The sequence below is a fragment of the Octopus bimaculoides genome, chromosome Z, assembly GCF_046866305.1.
Source record: "Octopus bimaculoides isolate indiv1 chromosome Z, ASM4686630v1, whole genome shotgun sequence".
NCBI lineage: Eukaryota > Metazoa > Mollusca > Cephalopoda > Octopoda > Octopodidae > Octopus > Octopus bimaculoides.
In genome coordinates this window covers 23438224-23454687 of record NC_142944.1, presented here as the reverse complement: position 1 = coordinate 23454687, position 16464 = coordinate 23438224, and the positions used below count along the sequence as shown (strand labels likewise).

General features: G+C 33.0%; 1 protein-coding gene across 1 annotated transcript in view; it reads left to right on the top strand.

Annotated features, from left to right (window-relative positions):
* The first annotated feature begins 12951 nt into the window (after nt 1-12951).
* Nucleotides 12952-16464, top strand: part of LOC149132173 (putative E3 ubiquitin-protein ligase HERC2) — a 56004-nt gene continuing 52491 nt past the window's right edge. The window contains exon 1 of the mRNA XM_089364971.1: nt 12952-14117. The gene's annotated coding sequence lies outside the window, so the exon portion shown is untranslated. The remainder of the gene's footprint in view (nt 14118-16464) is intronic.

Below are 16464 nucleotides of genomic sequence, written 5' to 3'. Positions count from 1 at the left end.
CAACAAAAGAGTATGCATCTCGCCATACACAGATGATAAAACAGAAGCCATGATCTCTTTAGCTAGAAGCAGACTCAAGAAAACATTAACACGTTATATAGCAACTGCACCAACACAAAACGAAGCAGAGGCCCACCAACTCGGTACAGTAGCTGCAATGGGCATACGAAAACTAAAACATAGAGTTAGAAACAATGAAATAGTATGCCTCCCTACAGACAAATCAGGCAGGATATCGGTAGACAGCCTGCAAAACTACACCCATACAATGCAAAAACATATAGAAGATATGAGAGAAGTTACACCGCAAGAATATGAAAAAGTAGAGAAAATTCTCAATGCACACATGGGAATGTGGTGTAACATACTCCAACCTAAGAGACGCACAGCACAGAACTTTGCATCATCCAACAACGACATTCCTACACTCTATGGGTTACGAAAAGACCATAAACCCATTGCAGACCCTATCATGGGCCCACCATGTCGACCGATTTGTGGTGCCAATATTGCCAGCAATTATAGGCTGTCATTCTTCCTCTCACAGATATTAAGACCACACATCGAGATGTCTCCTGATGTTTGTGAAAGCACTGAGGACCTCCTCAGCAGAGTCAATGAATGTAACTGCTCCCATGACCTGACAGATTGTATTATAGGCAGTATGGATGTAGTATCTCTCTATCCATCCATTGACATTGACTTTGCCGTAGAGAGATGTGTTGAAATTATTTCGGTAAGTGAAGTAACCTTCCGTGAAGTGAACACGAGGGAACTAGGCCTCCTCCTAAAGCTCGTTTATAATAATGAATACTTAGATCACCACGACCTAACTAGATTCTGCCCCACCAGGTCAGGACGAGGTAGACCACATACGATCACATCAGCTGCTAGAAAAACCACCGCAGAGCGTTGGAAGGGATGGAATACACCCACCCACGACCCAGAGGATAATATCCAAACACGAAAAATGGTTGCACATGCTGTAGGTGCAAGTCTGAAGACCACCCTGCAGAACCATATAGTTAAATTCAATGAAAAACTATACATGCAGGTCCAGGGAGCGGTTATTGGTGTCAGTGTGGCCGGAGACGTGGCAAGCCTATTCATGACCTGGTGGGACAAAAAGCTGAAAACAACTCTAGAAGAACACTCAATAACACTCAAACTATACGGGAGATATGTGGATGACATTAACATCGTAGTCAAAACACCATCAAACATTCAGACTGAAGAGAACGAGAAGATCGTGATGGAAAACATCCAGAATATAGCTAATACAATACACCAGAGCATCAAAGTAACAATAGATTACCCAACAAGACACCTAAACATGAGACTCCCAGTACTTGACACAGAACTTTGGCTAGAAACAATTAATGACAAAGTTCAAATCCTCCACTCACATTATATGAAACCTATATCTTCAAAGTATGTTATCCATAAGAATTCGGCTCTATCACACAGTGTGAAAATCAATATATTAGTAGCCGATTTGGTTAGAATAATGAAAAACATATCCCCCCTGTGCGGTCCATGGGAGGGGCAAAAACATATTCAAGACTTCATGCATCGCATGCAATTTTCGGGATACAGCCAGAAAGATAGAATCCGGGTATACAGAGGAGCTAACAAGAAATTTGAGGAGATTGTTGTCAAAGATACAAATGGAACACAACCTAGATACCGTAACAAACAGTGGAATAGACTACAAAGGATTAGTAACAAAACAAACAAAAAGACCACGTGGTACAATACCGACAAGTTCCAGGGAGTAATGTTTGTGGACGCCACGCCACACGGAGAACTGGCCCGTAGATTTCGAAAAATCCTCAAAAGTACCAAGTTGAGGATAAATGTTATAGAAAAACCAGGGAGATCAATTAGATCAATAATATGTAAAACATATCCCTTCAGAAGAACAAGGTGTGTTGAGGAGAGTTGCATTGTGTGCAAAAATAGTCCTGGTGCCAACTGCAAAGCCAGAAATGTAGTCTACAAAATAAGCTGTATGGATGGTGAGTGTAAAAACAGAAACACCACATACATAGGTGAGACGGCAAGAAGTTTGGCTGAGCGTGTAAACGAACATTGGAGGGACTATAATAATCAAAAACAAACCTCGGTGCTCTACCAGCATGCCAAAGAACAACATGGTGGTGTACTGGACAGAATTAACATAGAAATCCTGTCTAGACACCCCGGTGACGCATCTTTGCGACAAATACAGGAGTCGGTCCTCATAACTGAAACGCAACCAATTTTAAACACCAAATACACGTAGATGAGGGCCTTACAATTGCCCGTGGTTGCATGTGTTGTTCACACATATGATGCGGAATATGAACGTAAATAAATTAATTAAAAAGTCTCTATCTGATCTGATATAAACGAAATTGTTACAAACACACATATGGACGCACATACTTACATATAAGCACGAACACATAAGTGCGTGCACACATATGAGCGTGCACACATACGAGCTTGCACACACTCACATGCTCATACCAAACAGTTTCGAAACAACGCCAAAACAACGCCAGATCATATATTCAAAATAAATGGAAGTGGAGAGACAAGTTACTGAAGAGATTGCAAGAGTGCAATGAAATAATTTAACAAAAAACTATATAAATTAATAAAGGACTGAACCAGTGCGTGTGTTTATTACCGGCATAATGCCTCTCCCAAGGTTTAATTGTATTTCTTTCAACACACGTATCCACATCAAGAATCTTGCACACGAAATACACATACGAAATATATATATATAAATAAAAATCTTTAGTTAAATATGTTCAATGAGAATATTATATACTGAGTTTATATTGAGTGCTCTTTTGTATCAAAGTATTAATACTATTAAAGTATTTATGTATTTAATACGAGCGATTATATATATTTTATATAATATATTATTATTAATATCAGGAAATCAATATTAGAAAATTCATCAGAAAGATATATACGTGTGTAAAATAATTGTTGTATTAAAAATATAAACATATCTAAATAGATATAAGTATAAATATATAATAATAAATACAACAGTTTAAAATTTTCGAATTAAGTTTATAAAGCATCTTACGATCGTTTCGCAGAAGTGCTGTCCCTATAATGGAATCCTATATTGATAAGCATTTGTAGACAACACTTCTGCTATTCTGGGTTTTTTTTTTTTTGTGATATCAAAATATAAGGTGATACTTACAAATAGACAGATAGATAAATTAATTAGAATTATTTGACTATACACACATTTACATGACATAAATTATACATTAAATAAATATTGAATAGATATTCTTGGAATTAGAACCTGTGCACATCTAATCTATAGCAAATGGACAGTTATAATAGCATTAAATTTAAAAATCTAAAAATTTTAATTATACAAATAAAAATATAAAAGAAATACTTTGACCAATTTATGATTTTATAATTTCACATATTATTTTATCTTATATTATTCAAGTTTATGAATTATATTTGGAATTTCAAGATTCTCATACTAAAGTGTACTTACCAAAAATCAAATTTATATTTATATTTCAAACAAACACCATTTTCCCATATTACTTCATATTTTAAAAGATTATGATTCATTAAATTATACAAATTTCACATTTGATATTTCTGAGGAGCAGAAGAGCTATCTAAAAATGCTTATCAATATAGGTTTCCATTATTCTATATTATCTAAGTCTATGAACTATATGTGGAATATAGGACAATATAATGAATTTTGCACATAACTATTATGGATTATTACAGAAGACTTACCAAGGAAGCATGTATGGATTTAAAGACTCTCATACTAAAGTGTACTTACCAAAATCAAAAGTAGTAATTTTAAAATTTTCATTTATATTTCAAACACCATTTTCTCATATTACTTCATATTTTTAAAAAAACTACCATTCGATAAATTATACAAATTTCACATTTGATATCTCTGAAGAGCAGAAGAGTTGTCTATAAATGCTAATCAATATAGGATTCCATTATAGGGAGAGTACATCTGCGAAACGATCATAAGATGCTTTATAAACTTGTATATGTATATGTATATGTATATGCACATACATATATGTATATATATGTGTATATACATATATATATATATGTGCATATACATATACATATATGTGTATATACATATATGTGTATATACATATATATATATATATATATATATATATATATATATATATATATATATATATATATATATATATATGTATATACATATATATATGTGTATATATATATATGTGTATATACATAATAATAATATAGATTTAATCAAAAGATTAAATGTGGTACATAAAATGTTTGTGGCACCAGAATTTGGTAGGGTAAAAACCAAAACCAAAATCAAGAGATTTGGTGAAGAAAATTTGAAGAAAAGCAACAAAAAATGTATTAGGTTATAGCAGTACGTACGTTTCGTACAAACTTCATTTATTTATGTAGTGAGAACACCACATAAGATGTGCAATGAAAATGTACTCTTCAGCTGCATAATGGAAGTTCATTTCAGAAAGTCTGTTGATTAACAGCCCAGTCAAGATGGCATTTTCTTCATCTCCTACTCTTGTATTTGCACACATTTACAAAATGACTTTCTGAAATGAACTTCCATTATGCAGCTGAGGAGTACATTTTCATTGCACATCTTATATGGTGTTCTCACTACATAAATAAATGAAGTTTGTACGAAACGTACGTACTGCTATAACCTAATACATTTTTGTTGCTTTTCTTCAAATATGTATATACATATATATATGTGTATATACATATATATATATATGTGTGTATATAATATAAATATATAGTTTTAGAGAAAAGAACCAAGGTTCATGAACTCATCGGTGAAAATCCACAGTCACATATAGAAAATTAATAAGTAAAAGCACAATAAATAAGTATAATATAATACAAAGTAAATATCATAAGATAAGGATAATAAAACGACTACACATGTTTCATAACTAAATTTTCAAATAGAAAAAATATTTAAATCGATTAAAACTATCGAAAATCAATTCTATTCAAAAATATAGCTAATCTTCAGGTCAAAATACAAAGATAATAATAATAAAAGAATGTATATATCAACCAACAATAAATAACAAATGAATGTATATAAAATACTTATTATACTAAGATAGAAAAATATTATTAAAAATATCAAAATTATAAACGTTCCATAATTAACTTTATGTTAATTATAATATAAACTAACAGAAATATTATATGCAAAAACTAATTTTAACGAATCTTTCGTTTAAAATACAATTTAAACGAAGTTTTAGGTTAGATTAATAAAGATAGAAGTAATATTTATCTAAATGATGCTATAGTTTAAACTAAAAGATTTTAGACTAAAACGTTTATTAAAAAGAAGTCTCATGAAAATATTGCGTAAAGAAAAAGAATAGAATAAATAGATATAAAAACATGAATGAAAATTTTATTATGAATGAAATATTAAACTTTATATAACTTAAATCATAATAAAACAATTAACTATATTGTAAACATTTAATTAAACTTTAAAATTTAAATAATTATAGATTCAAAAGAATAAGACTAAGAAACCATATATACTAACAGAAATATTATATGCAAATCTTATCTTGGTTCTTTTCTCTAAAACTATATATTTATATTTTATACTGTTAACTTAATTTAATTTTAATTTTTATAAATTGAATTGAATTGAGTTTCTACCTGTAAATTTGGATTTTTATCCCTAATATTATTGTTATATGTGTATATACATATATATGTATATGTATATACATATATATATATATATATGTATATACATATATATATATAAATATATGTATACATATATACATGTATATACATATATATGTATATATATACATATATATGTATATACATATATATGTATATATACATATATATGTATATACATATGTATGTATATACATATATATGTATGTATATACATATATATCTATATATATACATATATATGTATATGTATATATATACATATACATGTATATATATGTATGTATATACATATATGTGTATGTACATACATATAGATGTATGTATATACGTATACATGCATGTATATACATATATATGTATAAAAAAATAAAAAAAAGCAACATAGATTTTTAAAGATGACTGCAGTACGCACGTTTCATTCTACTCCATTTATTTAAGTAATGCGAGCATTACACTAAATGCAATATGTAGAGCAATCTTCAGCTGCACAAAAATGTAGAAAATTACAGTAGAATAGACATATTATAATTGTGGCAACATTTATATTCCAAGTGGGAAGAAGAATACATAAAAATTCATCTTGACATAACCAAGGCTAGCAGGCTAGTAATTAATTCTAGGTAGAATTCTAAATATCTGTGATTTTATTGTCTCTTATCTTGTGGTTATAGTATAAGAGACAATCACTTCTAAGGAAAGGGAAGGTGTAAGCATTATACATGGATATGGTTATAAAGGTTTCTCTGGTCAGAGTGGCAACACTATTTTAGGTTGGGTTTTTTTTACTGCTATCATAATGTTGGGGAATTAAACCTTAAGCTTTCAGGTCAACAGGGCTTTTTCTTTAGTCTGAATAAAGCACCAGTATTGTTTTACATATACTAAGTATGGAAAATTTATAGATATCAATATTAGCTTAATTAATATGTTAATAATAAAAATGTAATTAGTTTATACAAAAACCCTGAAGTAGTGTCAATTTTGAATTCAAAAGCTATAGATAAGGTGTGAAGTTTAAGACTATTATATATATTGGACTCAGGAAACTATTTTGAATTATTTTAAAAATTATTTTAAAATTTAAGCTAATATATATAATACTATTTGAAAGACACATAAGAGATAAGCTTTATTTTTGCTGCATGAATTGAATGACAACCCCAAAAAACGCTGTTTTGAAGTGTCATCTTCCTCTCTTTTACGCAACAAGAACGACCCGTTTCTTGACTGGATTATGACTTGCGATGAAAAGTAGATTCTTTATGACAACCAGCGATGCTCAGCTCAGTGGTTGGATTCCAATGAAGCTCCATGGCACTTCCTGAAGCCAAAGTTGCACCAAAAAAAGGTCATGGTGACTGTTTGGTGGTTTGCGGCTGGTCTCATCCATCACAGCTTTTTGGATCCACTGTCAGCAAATGGATGAAATGCATAAGAAACTCTGACAACAACAGCCAGCATTGGTCAATAGAAAAGACTAATTCTTCTCTATGACAATGCTTGGCTGCACGTCGCACAACTGACCCTGCAGAAGTTGAATGAATTGGGCTATGAAACTCTGCCTCATTCACCATACTCACCAGACCTCTTGCCTACAAACTACTACTTTTCCAAGCATCTTGACAACTTCCTGCATGAGAAATGCTTCAAAAACCAAGATGATGCCAAACATGCCTTCAATGACTTCATCACCACCAGAACGTCGGATTTTTACACTACTGGCATAAATAAACTTGTTTCGCATTGGCAAAAGTGTGCTGATTCTGATGGTGTTTATTTCGATTAATAAAGTTTCGTTTGAGCTGAGATATGTGCATCTGAATTTAAAGGTTAAAAACTGCAAGAACTTTCTTGACAACCTGATACATACACACACACACACACACACACACACACACACATATATATATATATATATATGGCAATAAGAAAATGGAGAGGATCAAGAAGTGGTATTCATCATCTTTTAGACATTATATTATGTCTATATATTTAAAAAAAAACAATTATAACAATATACATACATGTATAACATATGCTTTACATATATAAAAATATCAGTAATTATTAAAATATATAACATAGAACATAGAAAGTAGAATAGTTTCTTACAGCTGTTTCAGCCAAGATGTCATAGTACCCCACTTTATTTCCATCCCGTCAGTGAACTGAAGTATTTGGTAGATACAGATGTTTTCGATCTAGTTTGGATTATTTGCCATCAAATTCGAATTCTTTGCCATCAAATTTGAATTCTTTGCAATCAAATTTGATGGCAAAGAATCCAAACTAGATCGAAAACATCTATAAAACTAAGGTACTTGGGTGTGCCTCTGGGCTTCATCAGAGAGTTTAGAAAGTTCATAAGTTTAAGATATAAATATAATTACATATATATATATATATATATAAATATACATAGATACATATCTATACATTTATATATATATATGTATATGCATACAAAGGAATCAATTATTATTATTATTATTATTATTAGGTGTATTATATTATTCTTATTAGATAAAGTATAAACAAAGGAAAGAGAAACTTATCAAAAGAGAAATAATAGTGGAATTTAAATAATTAATATACATATATATATATACATATATATGTATACAGTTTTAGATTTTGATTCAAAAATTGAATATGGTACTTATGTTTAGGCACCAGAATATAGTATGGTATGGTATTATATAAAAACCATTCCAAAAACTAGGTGATCAAAAAATCAAAATAAGCAACAAGGATTTTAAAGATGGTTGCAGTATGCACGTTTCATGCTACTCCATTTATTTAAGTAATGTGAGCATTACATTAAATGCAATATGTAGAGCAATCTTCAGCTGCACGAAAATGCAGAAAATTACAGTAGAATAGACATATTATAATTGTGGCAACATTTCAAATCCAAGTGGGAGGAAGAATACATAAAAATCCATCTTGACATAGCCAAGTCTATCAGGCTAGTAATTGGTTCTAGGCAAAAATTCTAACTGTCTCTGATTTTATTGTCTCTTATCTAGTAGTTATAGTATAAGGGACAATCACTTCTAAGGAAAGGGAAGGTGTAAGCATTATGCATGGACATGGCTATAAAGGATATGGTTATAAAGGTTTCTCTGGTCAGAGTGGTAACACTCTTATAGGTTGGGTTTTTTTTACTACTATCAAAATGTTGAGGAATTAAACCCTAGGTATATAGGTCAAACAGGGCTTTTTCTTTAGTCTGAATAGAGCATCAGTATTGTTTTACAGACATCAATATTAGTTTAAACAATATTTTAACAATAAGAGGTATGTTAATAACAATAAAATGAAATGTCCTCGTTAAGAGATTTAACATTGAAATGTAGTTAGTTTATACAAAAATCATGAAATGATGCTCTACTCGCACTTTTAAATTTTTTAAAAAGTAGTTTATTAAGTAGTTAAAATTATCAAAATATAGTATTTTAACTTCTACCATGGTCATCTAGGGCTATTAATTAGCACATATTATAAATTGGAAATTGAACCTTTATAACATATATTCCTGATCTCTCACCTTATTATTTAATCTACTTGTGATAAATAAGATTTCATCTTTACTCCATAGAAGATATTTTTTCACACCACTTCTGCTAATGCTGTTAGTTTCTCAATATGTATCTTAACCCTATATAGCTTATAAGAATTGGAAATTTTCATAAGTTTTTACCTTATTTAATGCCTGATTTTAAAAGAATCATTATTATTTATTACATTATTCCAGGGCTTACAGCAATAGTGTCTTGTTTTTTTAAATTTTTAACTTAAATAAATCTAATCCTTATGCCCAAAATTAATCTAATCCTTATTCCATTAATATTCTTTAATTAGCCCATGTTAATCTTAAAACAAACTCATGACTAATGAAACTTTTAATCAATCATCATGTTCCTGTATTGAATGGCCTTGTTAATTTCCTAATATCATTTTTCTTTTTCTGTCCCTCAAACCTTAGTAAACCCATTATTATATAAATCGTTTACTAATTTTTTCACGTGCCAGGAAGGCAACGTTGGTAACGATCACATTCAAATGGTGCTATTTACATGCCACCGTCATGGAAGCCAGACAGCTGCTCTGGCAACGATCATGCTCGGATGGTGCTCCACTGGTACAGGTGCCATCACGATTTCACTTTCACTTGCCCCAACAGGTCTTCACAAGTGGAGTTTAGTGTCCAATGAAGGAATGGTACGCATAAATGGGCTGGCTACATCCCTAGCAGAGGCCTTGGATTTTGGTCTCACTTGGCTTGCCGGGTCTTCTCACGCACAGCACATTTCCAAAGGTCTCGGTCAGTAGTCATCGCCTCGGTGAGGCCCAATGTTCGAAGGTCTTGCCTCACCACCTCAGCCCAGGTCTTCCTGGGCCTGCCTCTTTCACAGGTTCCCTCAACCGCTAGGGTGTGGCACTTTTTCACACAGCTATCCTCATTCATTCTCGCCACATGACCATACCAGCACAATCGTCTCTCTTGCACACCACAACTGATGCTTCGTTGGTTCAACTTTTCCCTCAAGATACTTACACTCTGTCGGGTATGCACACTGACATTACTCATCCATCGGAGCATACTGGCTTCATTCCTTGCGAGCCTATGCATGTCCTCAGCAGTCACAGCCCATGTTTCACTTCCATGAAGCATGGCTGTTCGTACACATGCGTCATACAGTCTGCCTTTTACTCTGAGTGAGAGTCCCTTTGTCGCCAGCAGAGGTAAGAGCTCTCTAAACTTTGCCCAGGCTATTCTTATTCTAGCAGCTACACTTTCAGTGCACCCTCCCCCACTACTAACTTGGTCACCCAGATAGCGGAAGCTATCAACTACGTCTATTTTTTCTCCCTGGAATGTGACAGAAGTTGTTTTCTGCACATTTTCAGTGTTTATAGCTCCTGAACATCTGCCACATATAAAAACTAACTTCCTAGTTAACCTGCCTTTGATATTGCTGCACTTCTTATGTGTCCATAGCTTATACATACATACACACACACACACATATATATATATATATATATATATATATATATATACAAAGATATAATTATATACATATACTTATATATGAAGGCGCAGGGCTCAGTGGTTAGTGCATTGAGCTTACAATTGTGCGTGTTGTGTTCTTGAGCAAGACACTTTATTTCACGTTGCTCCAGTTAACTCAGCTGTAGAAATGAGTTGCGACATCACTGGTGCCAAACTGTATAAGCCTTTGCCTTTCCCTTGGATAACATCAGTGGTTTGGAGAGAGGAGGGTGGCATGCATGGGCACATTTTTTTGCTGGCTCAAGCCAAATCCTAGGCAAATTGAAAGAAGTCTATTTATGTTGGGGGCACGGAATTTTGAGGAAAAAATTAGAAGAAAAAGCATCCTAAGTCAAAGATAGCACACATCAAATTTGGTGAAATTCGATTGAAAATTGTAGGAGTAGAAGTGGTTCACACAGCACACACACACAGACAGACAACTTGCCTTTTATTATATAAGATCAAATGCATACCGTTGCATAGACGTGGTTGGTTCAAATCCTAGGTGAATTGAGAGTAGTCTATTTATGTTGGGGGCACGGAATTTTGAGGAAAAAATTATAAGCAAAAGTGTCCTAAGTCAAAGAGAGCACACATGTCGAATTTGGTGAAATTCAGTTGAAAATTGTAGGAGTAGAAGTGGTTCACACAACACACAGACAGACAACTTGCCTTTTAATATATAAGATAGATAGATGTATGGTATTTTCCCTCAGCCATATTGTTGGTATTCATATTTATCTTCAACATTATAAAGGGTCAATCACTGTTCATATCATGCTAGCAGTGTCGTATACTACCCTAATTAATCTCAGATAACATAACTAAATCCCTTAAAGACACCACAAATGCTATGCTTCAGAAAATCACAGATGATTTTGCATCCACAATATAGGCACAGCGTGGCTATGCAGTAAGTAGTTTGCTTACTAACTACATGGTTTTGGGTTCAGTTCCGCTGCATGACACCTCAGATAAATGTTTTCTACTATAGCCCAGCGTCAACCAAAGCCATGTGAGCAGATTTGATAGATAGAAACTGAAAGGAGCCTGTTGTATGTATATATATGTGTGTGTATGTATGTACACATACATATATATGACAGGTTATTTCAGCCATGTAACCACACACATGCTTTTCTTGGGCTATTTTCCTCCTTCTCTCTAGACCTTTCCTCTCCTCTTTTTGATGAAGAACTATGCTTGAAACATTACCTCCCCATTCTTTTTTCCTGTCTTAAATTGATTGTCAACCTAATACATTCTGTGTATGTCCTTTTGACATTTGATTTGTTTTAATTTTTGATTTGCCTATATATATATATGTGTGTGTGTGTTAATGTTTGTATCTCCTTGTCTTGACAGCTGTCATTGTTGTAAATGAATATCATTCATTTTCAATACCCCGAGAAAACATGTATGGCCATGGGAAAATATCACTTTGCTTGAAAACGTGTGACACTTGGTAATAGGAAGGGCATCCAGCCATTGAAGATCTGCCTCAAAAAATTCATGACTCATACAAGCATGGAAAAATTGACATTAAAGTGATAATGATGATGATGAAGAATAGTAGCAGTATGGGGTAGTGTTGCCACTATTCATATGCATCTTTTAGACTACATAAAAAAAAGACACCCAACTTGAGTATCAGTAGTCATCACAGTCATGGTTCAACACCTGGGAAACATGCTCTGTCTTTTCTACAGCTATCACAGTGTCCACTGCTTCTTGGAGCTGGCTGGTCTTATATCAGTTCTACTCATATCTGACTTCCTTGCAACATCCTCCTAAGTGTATTCACCCATATGAAGCCTCCACCACACTGAAGACTATTTCTAGTATTTCTCCCCAGAACGTCGACTCTGGAATTTCTTCTTTCCCTGTCTGTGGTCTTCAGGCAGTTGTTGACTTGCAGTTCTTCAAAAAGAATATCAACAGCATTAGCTTCAAAGAACTTTCAAAAACCAGTGACAAAGCTCTTCTACCAGACCAAACCTTAATGTGTTTGTGTGTGTGTCTCTCTCTCTCTCTCTCTCTCTATATATATATATATATAGAGAGAGAGGTGGGGGAGGCTTATCAGTCTGAGTGACGAAATAAATTTCTGTAGGTTTCGGATTCAGACTTAGTGGGGTGAAACTGATGGTTTACCGTTTCTACTAAAATCTCAATTCTAAAGGGAAGGAATATTAGGCAAACGGATTTATCTAGTGCTCATTAAATCAAGCATCGAAGAATAAAGCATGATACAGTAGAAAAAGGCAAAACTGGGTTTCATTTGTCTGGCGCTTCATTGTTTTCTCGTGACAAAGACTTATAATTTAAAAAGGAATCGGGTAACATCCTATTTTCGCATCGTAGCGTAACATCATACAATGGGAATAAATATTTCGTTATTGAATATTTGTGTGTGTGTGTGTAAACATGCATGTAATGTAAACATGTTTACTTTCATTTTTTACGTAGTGAAAATAGGATATAACTGATTATTCAATCAACCACAATGAATTTCTGGTGAATGATTTATTGACTTTGGAATAATTGAAAATAAGAAGACGGTAATTTTTTTGGTATTTGTTGATACAGTTAAAGAGACAGACGAAACCAAAGAATCTAAGTTCGAATGTCGTATGATTGGAAGAGGTCGATGAAGATATGACCTCAAAACCATTTTCAAAGATAATAAACACCAAACATTTAATAGTCTTAGATAGCGCTGAATAAACAAGTAGGTTCGACCTGCAATTAGTAACCTTGGACTCTGCTACTGTTTTTCGAAAAATTTTCTAATGGCAATAACTGTTTTGGCTCTATACCATTTCTGCTACTACAATTTCTCTGCTAATAATACAAATAATAATAATAACTTCTAAGATTTGCAAACAACGATAGAAAATTAAGGGTGGTGAGAGAGACATGGTCTATTATATGGAACTGTTATGTTATTAATAATAATAATTATCTAATCTCTCGTAAGTTGCAAATCGTCGAGACATCGGAAGTAGGTTTCGTTCCGGAAGTCGGTTTCGTGCAGGAAGTTACATCAGACGTCTCTTTCTTTTTCACCATCTCTTTCTTCATGCCCTCCCCTCCTCTTGCCTCCACCACCGTACTCATACACTGTGACCTGCTGCTGTTGCTGCTGACATCAGTATATCGCGAAAGAAAGAGGAAAAATGTTATTAAACCTTCGATATAAATCCTAAAGTGCATTGACACTAATTACCAAATACATCGATACCCAAATATTACATTGGAACGTCCTACCAACCTGGTTAGTAGCTTGTATTAACAATATTCTACCGCACACTTACTAACACTGTCCTTTCAGTTATATATGTACATACATAAATTCATTTTCTTTTCAAATATACATATACATACATTATTTACTAATTTTTTTCTCTCCTCAAACACGTAATGTACATAGCTATGAGGGAGTGTATACACACACATGCAAATGTCTATGTACAAAATGTCTATAAAGATATGAATACGTAAATATCTGTTGTTTAGACTCTCTCCCATATCCCAGAAATCAACGATTAGATACTCCTACCGTGAACATCCAGTCGATTTAGGATACGTAGGAGTAATAAACCAGTGTCCTTTTCCTTTAGACAGCAGAGTGTTTATTTGAGGGAAATTTGGTTGCTGTTTCTCGCATGTCTAATGACTTCCTACATACATATATTTCGTATACAAATATGTATATGTATGTAAGCAAGAGTGAATGATATGTGTATTATGACAGATATACACACGTGTGCGTACATGTATACAGACGAGTGTGTACATAGATATACGATAGTGCACTTAACCATTTCTGCTATGCAGACATGCATAGGTGTGTGTGTGTTTATAAATAGAAATACCTATGTGTATTAAGTGTATGAATAACTGTCTTTTATATTTCTGTGTATATACACATATTCGTATGTATTTTTGCTTCTATACATACATATATTCGTGTGTATTTATGTATATATTCACATCCTTGCATTTATATATATCGGAGTACATGTGTTCATGTAAACATATATGTAAGCATGTATACAGTTGTGTTTGTGTGTGTATATATATGTGTGTGAGTGCATGTTTACACATTCGTGTTTTTATAAGCATGTATACACGTGTAGATATGTTGTTACTCTTGTGTATGAATACATATACTCCGTTTGTATATGTATACATATATACCCATTCTTATGTTGTATGCACACGTGTGTGTGTGTGTGTGTATGTATGTTTATGCATATTTGTATGCATATACACACACTAACTTATAGTCTGTCTACAATGTGTGTCTTTATAAAAATGTACTGTGTTGTAGTATTGAGAGTGAATTGATCTCATATGTGTTCCAGCTGTGGCCATCGATGTTATGGCCACATTCTTGGTCTACATTGATTCAACAAGACAGCTGTGAGTATTTGTATTAGCATCTGAGTTTGCTGAAATTCTTTGGACTCGTCCAAGCCATTGGAAGTTTCGCTGCACCAATATCTCGGTAAATGCAAGGGAATTTGAAGTCAGTTGCATCACTACACACACACAGAGCCATGTGTATATGTGTATGTATATGTATATATAAACATTTAATACATAAACACACACGTGTGTGTGTGTGTTGTAGTTAGGCAAGTAACTTAATTTGAGATCGTTTATTAAAACAAAACAAAAAAAACTCTCATAAACTGTCATATCCACATTGGTTTCATTTCGTAATTGCATTATTTATTTACAGTCAAAATCATCGGACATTATCGTCCTGACTACCGATACAATTCCAACACTATTACACTCACACATAATTAATTACATGCCAGTATACATTAAGAATATATGTATAGACGTATGTGTGTGCTTGTGCATCGATTTGTATATTTTTTTTACTGATTCTAGTAATTTAGACTGCGGTCATTCTGGGGCACTAGCTTTAGAAATTTAGTCAATTATATCGATCCGGTATTTTAGTGTGATACAAATTTTATCTAAGCGTATTCGTAGAACTACTATATTTTGGGACATAAAAGCGATATAAACTTGATGGAGCAGACCAACTATGATCGAAGACAATCCAGCTGTGACCGTTCCGGCTTTATCAGTGGGGTGTTTATATTATGCAATTTATCTTTCCCGTTTTTGAGACGATTATGTGTGTAGCTTTAGCTACCATTTTTTGCATCTGGTTCAACTTCCTAATCGTTGTTGCATTTTCTTTAATGACATATTTTATAAATAAATGTCTATTGATAATTCGTTGGAGACGTCGTAATAAAAGCTCACATATTTAAGAATGCACCGAACATGGAAGACTGTTCTGTGGTTCATATATCTGTCCAAGACAATGGAATTGTTTTAATTCCAACACACCGTCTTGCATCAACATAACTGACAAATCAGTACTGCTTTTCTGTATGTGTTCTCCTGGGTTTATCTCTCTCAATTTTATCATCAACGCAGAAAGAGGTTTTTGATTTAGGTACAATATTTTTATATCAAAATTTAGCATCCGTTGGGAAACCACGTATGTAGGAGTGTACCTATATGTTTGTGTGTGTATACATCTACCCGCATCTATCTACATTTAAATATATATGCATTTTATATATAACTAT